Consider the following 5,480-nt stretch of genomic DNA (forward strand, 5'->3'; position numbering starts at 1 on the left):
ATTGGCCTGTAGAAGCCAAAGTGGGAGGTACTATACTGCAGCTAGCTAAGATCACTCGAACGTACGAAATAGCGTGTTGTTGGGCAAACATTTATTTTCACGTCAGATGTGAAATCTCTCCAGTTGTTTTATTCGTAACCATTAGCAACGAATAGCCAAGAATGGGCATTCGCGATTTTTTTAGTCGCAGTTAAAAACACAGATCAGTTTTGCACATTATGTTCTGTTGTTTAAACCATAAACGTTGTTGGATTATTTCGTCAAAATTACTGAAATAATGTTTAAAAATGTTACGCTCAAAGATATCCACAAGTTTGGCAGAATGATTAACTTTTTATTTAATCTTTTTTAATGACTATTTCCGTTACGATCATGACACGGTCACAAACGAAAGCCACGTGGCGAGCACGCGCATGGTTGTCGAGTTGGTGAGATGTTTTAATGTTAGTACATTTTGAAATATTGTGTATAATACCTCAGAGACCAAACATATATTTGCGAAATTACGCCTTTTATTGTTAAATGTGCATAGCGTACATTTAACGTGTTTAACGTCACATAACTCTCAAATATCAATAATCTCGCAGTAAACAGTGAGAGGTTAGTGACACTGATATGGCGCACCGCTGAGTTGAACGTGTTGATATGGCGCCAAAAAATAAAAGCTTCGGGGAAAGGGCTTGTTCACCACCTAAAATGGCGGGGCTATTTGAATGGGCTTGTTCTGAAATGTGATGTGACTCGTTTGTATCTTTAAGAAGAAATTCTATTACACAGAGTTTAAATACACTTTACAAATGTAAGACGATCCTTTAAGTTTGTCATCTCAATGTAGTCCACTTGGGACCCTGCCTTTACATCAGCCACACATTTTATGTTTTTCGTTTTATTCTGCCTTACTAGCGCAGCCAATCACACCAGCAAACTATTTATTTAATCATAAAAATATAGTTTATGTAAATTTATTTTGGAGCTTGAGAAATAATTGAGAAAACCACAATAACACTTTAACACAAAGAAGTCATTAGAGCAGCCAATCACACCAGCAAACTATTTTTTTAATCATAAAAATATAGTTTATGTAAATTTATTTTGGAGCTTGAGAAATAATTGAGAAAACCACATTACCACTTTAACACAAAGAAGTCATTAGCATGTTAGCCTACATAAAATATGCACACAAATATATAATAAAATAAATAAAAGGCTACCTTTATGACAGAGCTGGGGTCCATCAACTCTTTGGTTACCACCATTCTTCAAAATATATTCTTTTGTGTTCAGCAGAAGAAAGAAATTCATACAGGTTTGGAACAATTTGAAGGTGAGTAAATTATTTTTGGGTAAACTATCCCTTCAATATGCAGAGGCGGCTGTAAGAAAGACATTTCTTGGTTAATTTTTCCAAGAAGCACTGTGGCACTATCAAAACATTATTCATTACTCTTTTTTTTTTTGCAGTTCCATTTGGTGATTACACTCAAACTGTGGTTTGGAATTGCAATGAGAAGAGGTTCTTCTCTACTAACCACTTCATTTATGACAGACCTGAATTAGACACAGCATGATGACCATCCCTTTAAATCGTGATTGCACTTTTATTTGTTTTAACATCAGCAGGCCTAATTTGTTTAAAGGCAAAGCAGGACAGACAGGATAGGCGAGTCTCCATCCATGACCAATAGAACAGGATTTTTTATTTTCCTTTTCTCACTCTCCCTTTCATTCATTGAGGCTTCATCCCTTCTTTCTCTTTCATAAATATTTTTTAATCTGTTTTGTGTGATTGTATTTCTCCTATTTCATCTTAATATGCAGAGACAGCTATAAAAAAAAGACATTTGTTGGATGATTTCTCCAAGAAGCACTGTGGCACTATCAAAACATGACTCTGTTTGAGCATTTCAACCAGCCCAACAGAACAATAACGACACAACACTGAGTTTGGGGCAGGGCTACCTGTTTTTCTGGTCAATTGGAGAGTCTAGGAAACCTGTTTGAAAACATTTATTATTTTTGCAGTTCCGTTTGGTGATTTCTGATGTGAGTTCCGTTTGGTGAACTGTGGTTTCTGGTTGGAATTGCAATGAGAAGTTCTTCTCTACTTACCACTTCTTAATAACTCGCAATTGCGATTTTATATCTCACAATACTGAGAAAAGAAGTCAGAATTGCAAGAAATAAACTCAGAATTGCTAGAAAAAAGTCAGAATAGCGAGATAAAAAGTCGCAATTATCTTTTAAATTGTTTTATTCCATGGAGGAAACAAGCTTCCATAGTTTTCACAGTTATCCCATTAGAGATTCCCCAAAGAACCATTCCCTGGTCAGTTTTTAAAAGAACCTTTTTTTTTTCTTCGTGTGAAGAACATTTTAATAATCTAAAGCATCCTTTTTCTGCTTATCACAAAAAAAGAGATGAGAGAGAAAAGGAAAAGAGCAAAGGACCATGTGATCTGTTTTAATATTTTTTGTTGAATTATTGAAGTTGACTGTCCAGTGGAACACGGAAGCTTAAACTGAAGTGAGTTCCTTATCAGAAGTGAAAGAAGTAGTCAGCGATTCCTATCACGCTCCTGCTCTACAAAAACAGTAGTCTTTATCTTCTCTCCTTCCTGTCCCCTCCAGATGTCTGCTGTTTGAAACTGAAAATAACGGTTACACTACAACATAACTTATACCCACACATAAATCTCTCTCATGCATATTTCACAATGTCTCCTTTGGCACGCTTGAGAAAGTGACCATTTAACTTGTGTTTGAGACATACTTTTTCTCTTGTGATTATTTGCTGTCTGCTAGTTTATGAAGGGCAACTTTTTTTAGGAACTGAAAACATTTGAGAGACCTGGGATTTTCCACATGGTCAAAGCAGTAATAAAATAAAAGTCCTGTCATCATCCTCACATTTCTCCAACCTGTACTTTCTTTTATTTGTAGAGCACACAAGGAAATATTCAGAATCAGAAGAGGTTTTTTCTTTCGTTTGCCATAGTGAAGCTTCAAAGCACCAAAAAGGACTCAACAATAAAAGTGGTCTAACTCATACTATAGGCTAGCTAAGTATTGTGTGAGAAACAGGATCAGTCTAGTTAGTTAAGAAATAATTTAGACCAGTTTTGATTAATTGGAAAGATCTGACTTAAAAGAATGGTTTATTCAGGAATCAGAGAGCTAGGAACTCGATTGCTTTTTATGAAGGTTTAGATAAGATTTTGCTTCCGGATTGAAGCTTGAAAGCTTTAGCCCATTTAAGCCCCGTTCACACTACACGCGACCAAGCGACGCGATACCATTCATTTCAATGGTGAGTGGGCGACTTCCGGCGACACGCGCGACAGCGACCGTTGGCGACCGGATGGGGCGTGTCTGGCGACGCGACAAAGTTGAGATCTGTTTAAAATATCTCCATTTGAGTTCTGAAATTACATAAAAAAATGTAATTCTGTCTTAGGAAGTGTATACCTTAGATGCTCAAACTGGTCACCATTTCATTTGTTATGTGCCACATTTTTTTGCATTTAGTAGTTCATTTTAAATAGTTGAGTGGCAAATTTATTTTTAAAAGTAAAAATATTTCATAGTCCCTCTGTTATAATGAGCTTCTAAAATGTTTTTAAACAAGTTTTATATGGAGCATGTCACACCGCAGTACACAATACAGATTCAATTGCTTTAAAAATAGCAGCAGATTGAAAAGTGTTTCCTAACACAAACCTACTCTCGCCTTCAGCCACAGATGAACCCAAGAACCCAGACAGCTCATCGCATCACTCACCTTGCTATTGAGATGGCAAATCCTATCTCACTCATGCCTGGTCTACCACAGCAGGGTCACTGGGGTCAAGGTAGGCTTTGTGTTATTTATCAAGGGCCAACACCCTGTAAGTGACAGGAAAGAGAGCCAGTCTGGTTCTTAGTTCGTACCTAATTCAGAAAAGAAGTTTTGCTTGAGAAATAGCTGGAACTGAATGCATCAAATAGGCATATAAACTGTAAAAAAAATACGAGATTTGTTGACTCATGCTGCACACGGGCAAAAAAAAAAAGGTCCAAAATTGTTTATTGTCAATATGAAGCACAGCTCACACAGATGTCACTTTCAAACCAAGCAACTGTCTGTTGGTCAACATGGCCAACTTGAAGCCATGAAGAAATCTGCGTGCGAAATAGTTTGTTCTTACGCGAAATTCCCGATCATGTGGATTTCTATTAATGACTGGATTTGGAAAGCAAAAAAGTCCTGAACAATGTTCAGTCATAAAGTTGGTGGTCTTGCAACGCTCAAGAGTTAATTCTTGACATATAGAGTTAACTCTATTAACATATAGTTAATTCTTGCATGGAGCCATGATGGGGTTGGGGACATTTTTATTAATGATTTATTTTTTAGGGCAGAGAGCTATTTGGGTTACTTGAAGCTGAGTTAGTAATTAAACTGATCACAACTTGTAGGTTGTACTACTATCTATACATTTTGAGCAGTATTAGGTTTCAAAGCTTTCAAAATGTGAGCTAAGTAAGTTTCCGTTCTTTAGGGTGTGTTTTTAAAGAGAAAGGTTGAGATAAAGTCCATGAGAGAAAGACGAAGGTGAATGATGAGAGTGGTAAGCAGCTGAGACAGGGAAAAGACAGAAAACAATACTAGAGGTCAGGTCCTGACAGGTGCGATCAAACTCATCACAAGTTGCAGGATAAGGGAACTCACAGCCACCACAGGGGGTCACACTGCACTTGTCACAGCCAATCAGACACAGCCACAGCGTGAGTGCTGCCTTTGTTTGTCTCACCTCACTGTGAGACTTTTCTAGCCAATCATCTTGATTGATTCTGGGTTTGACTGACAGGGATGAGGGAAGGAATTGCAAAGCGTGTAATAAAGGTCAGTGGAGTGTTGTAAACTGCTCTTGACTCGTGTATAAAATCTAAAAGGTGACACAAAGTTAAATCATTTTTTGTTTATGTGTTTATTATTAATTTAGTCCTGGTTTTTTTTTTCTTGTTGTTCATGAGTACTTATTTCCCAAGAGTTTTTATTTTAACACTTTAAACTTATTTATGTGAGGGTGCTGTGTCAGTAATTAACCAGGGCTGAGGGCAAAAATGCTCTAAAAGAAACAAAAAAATCCCAGATTTTTAAATTGCAAGACAAGAAATATGCCTATATTTCATGTTTCTTTTTGTTCATGTTATTGTATTTTATTATTTTCAAATCTTTTTAACATAACATTTGATATATTTAACAATATTATTTTCTATGCCAAGACCTGGTTTTATATAGCTACATATTTGGTGCTGATTTTGCAATTTTTTCCTAAAAAAGCATTCATTTAAAGTTATTTGGTAATGTTTCCTTTTTTTAAATGTAACATTTGATATATTTCATAATATTCTATTCTAAGCCCAGACCAGATCTTGTGTATTTACAACTACATATTTTTTTTGTTTATTTATTCAGTATACTTAATTGTAAATTGACA

Source organism: Rhinichthys klamathensis, unplaced genomic scaffold, assembly GCF_029890125.1.
Source record: "Rhinichthys klamathensis goyatoka isolate OS25496 unplaced genomic scaffold, OSU_Roscu_1.1 h1tg000180l_1, whole genome shotgun sequence".
Lineage (NCBI taxonomy): Eukaryota > Metazoa > Chordata > Actinopteri > Cypriniformes > Leuciscidae > Rhinichthys > Rhinichthys klamathensis.